We start from the raw sequence: 3,532 nt of genomic DNA, 5'->3' as shown, positions 1-3,532 counted from the left end.
AGTTAAATTATGCCAGCTGATGACATATGGCACTTTTTACTTCTTTAAATATCTTACTCAAAATGAGTTTGCAGCTCTGCCACTTGGCTAACTACTAAATGCTTTCAAATGCTGAGTTGAGACTTTTGGGAAGTCATGGAGTTGCCGTAGTTTTCTTAGCAAACAAATCTAAGTAAAGGAACATGGATCTATGTTGCTGGCTCTTGTTACATTGTCCTGTGATGTCATTAGGAGTTACATAAATCAGATCCTAAAGATGTTCACTTTTGGAATTTACAAATTTAAAATTTTCTTCACAATTTTAGGTTTTTGTTTTTGAATTGTATCTGAGGAAAGAGGAATGATAGTCCAAAAAGATGAAGTCAAAAACCTCTTTGAATTCATTGCTCTACCACTAGCATGCTGGATCTGTCAGCTGGTGAAAGAGTTGAGACTTACTATTCTGCAGCAGCGCTTAAAAATTTAAACTCAACATGCTGCAAAATAATGTACTCTTATTCCCAGGGACCTAAAGCTACAAAAGTCTATTTCCTTCAAGATTTTAGGATTGTTAACATGTATAGATTTGTCTTAGGATTATTGATTTGAAGTCACTACTTTTTTTCCAGATCTTTTAATCATTCAACCTGAACAAAAGTATCTTGGTAAAAGTTTTAGTAGGACCTAACTAAAGAACTGTATGTGCACCAATTACCATCATTTTGTTAAGTATGCTTGTAATCCCAGTGGCTTGTGAGACTGAGAAAGGAAGTTTGTGAGATAAAAGCCAGACTTAGCAATGGTGAGGCACTAAGCAACTCAGTGAGATCCTGTCTCAAAATAAAATACAATATAGGATTTGGGATGTGGCTCATTGCCCTGAGTTCAATCCCTGGTACTAAAAAAAAAAAAAAAAAACTATATAATTGTATAAACATTCATACACACACACATACACACACACATATACACACACAGAGACACACAGAATCTTTGGCCAATCATCCCACATATCTCTATCTGTAATTCCCATGGACATCTGTAAGAGAGAAACCTGAGCAATTACGTTGGAAATGATGCAGCCTAGTGATCATTGCTTTCTTCCCAGTTATTTGTATCCCTTATCCAAACACAACGTTTTGAACATGACTATCTAATATATAGCTACTGGTGGTTGTTCTGTTTAGATTTTATTTAGTCTTCTTATACTTTCAGGCTTCATTCCAGCTGTCACTGTATATCATATCACTACAAAAATCAGACTTTAACTCCTTCTTTTTACTGTATCCAACCTCTATAAAGCAAAGACTGAATGGACTTCTCAAACAAGGCAATGTATCTTCAACATTCTATTACTATTTTTATCTGTGGTCATGAGAAGATTTAAAATTATGTATTCAAAAAGTAAGTAATTATTAAGATGAATGAATAGATACATGCAAAATAAAATGCAGGTGGAACATAAAATGGCTATGCATCTGGTATTGTAGAGAAACTGGACTGCAAAGGCCCCGACTGGTCAAAACATAACTTGTTTAGAACCTTAGAACTGGAAACATCCACTGGCCTCCTGCAAGAAGTTAATATCTTAATGGCTGGATTGTGGCAGGATGGAGAAATTGAGCAAAAAGGGGTAGGGGGAACACACAAAACACTTAGGAAAGTGTCTATGTAAAACTTGTCTATTATTATTACATTTTAATAACCAATATGCTATATTGTTTTGCAATGAGTACATATTAGTACTAGTCCATATATTTGCTTCTGACATTCTTTTTTTCTCTTTTAATTTTTTTATTAGTTGCTCAAAATATTACAATGATCTTGACATATCATACATTTGATTCAAATGGGGTATGAATTCTTATTTTTCCACGTGTACAGATTGCAGGATCACATTAGTTATACAGCCACATTTATACCTACAGCCATACTAGTGTCTGTTGTATTCTGCTACCCTTCCTATCCCCCCTCCTCTCCCCTCCCTTCCCATCACCTCTCTCTACCCATTCTACTGTGACACATTTCTCTCTTTTTTTTCTTCCCCCTCACACCATCTTACATGTAATTTTGCATAACAATGAGGGTCTCCTTCCATCTTCTGTGCAATTCCCCTTCTCTCTCCCATTCCCTCCCACCTCTCGTCCCTATTTAATGGTAATCTTCTTCTCATGCTCTTCCTCCCTACTCTGTTTTGAGTCACCCCCTTTATATAAAAGAAGACATTCAGCATTTGTTTTATAGGGAATGGCTAGCTTCACTTAGCATAATCTGCTCTAATGCCATCCATTTCCCTGCAAATGCCATGATTGTGTTATTTTTTAGTGCTGAGTAATACTCCATTGTGTATAAATGCCACATTTTTTTTTTATCCATTCATCTATTGAAGGGCATCTAGGTTGGTTCCACAGTCTAGCAATTGTGAATTGTGCTGCTATGAACATCGATGTAGCAGTATCCCTGTAGTATGCTTTTTTAAGGTGTTTTGGGTATAGTCTGAGAAGGGGAATAGCTGGGTCAAATGGTGGTTCCATTCCCAGCTTTCCAAGGAATCTCCATACTGCTTTCCAAATTGGCTGAACCAATTTGCAGTCCCACCAGCAATGTACAAGTGTACCCTTTTCCCCACATCCTCGCCAGCAATTGTTATTGTTTGACTTTGTAATGGCTGCCAATCTTATTGGAGTGAGATGGTATCTTAGAGTGGTTTTAATTTGCATTTCTCTGATTGCTAGAGATGGTGAGCATTTTTTTCCTGTATTTGTTGATTGATTGTATATCCTCCTCTGAGAAGTGTCTGTTCAGGTCCTTGGCCCATTTGTTGATTGGGTTATTTGTTTTCTTGTTGTTTAATTTTTTGAGTTCTTTGTCTATCTGAAGTGTGAGGGGTAAATATTTGTTCCCAGGATGTAGGCTCCCTATTTACCTCTCTTATTGTTTCTCTTGCTGAGAAAAACTTTTTAGTTTGAATGCATCACAATTGTTGATTCTTGATTTTAAATGTTGTGCTATAGGTGTCCTAGGAATTGGGAGCCTGACCCCATGAGATGGAGATTAGGGCCAACTTTTTCTTCTATTAGACACAGAGTTTCTGGTTTGATTCCTAGCTCCTTGATCCATTTTAAGTTAACTTTTGTGCAAGGTGAGAGAAAGGGATTCAATTTCATTTTGTTGCATATGGATTTCCAGTTCTCCCAGCACCATGTGTTGAAGATGCTATTCTTCCTCCATTGCATGTTTTTAAAACCTTCCATGATAAACAAAAGTTAAAAGAATTTGCATCTAGAAAACCAGCGCTTCAAAACATCCTTGGCAAAACATTACATGAAGAGGAAATGAAAACCAACAGTGGGAGGTAGTACCGTAAAGGAAAAACTAATCAAAGAGGAAAAACAAATCATGTTAAGTAACAAAAATAAACAAATATGGCTGGAAGTACAAACCATATCTCAATAGTAACCCTAAATGTTAATGGCTTAAACTCACCAATCAAGAGACATAGGCTAGTAGAATGGATCAAAAAAAAAAAAAAAAAAAAAAAAAAAAAAAAAAA

Source organism: Marmota marmota, unplaced genomic scaffold (assembly GCF_001458135.2).
Source record: "Marmota marmota marmota unplaced genomic scaffold, marMar, whole genome shotgun sequence".
Lineage (NCBI taxonomy): Eukaryota > Metazoa > Chordata > Mammalia > Rodentia > Sciuridae > Marmota > Marmota marmota.
The sequence above is the reverse complement of the archived record's forward strand: the minus strand, read 5'-3'. Positions refer to the sequence as shown.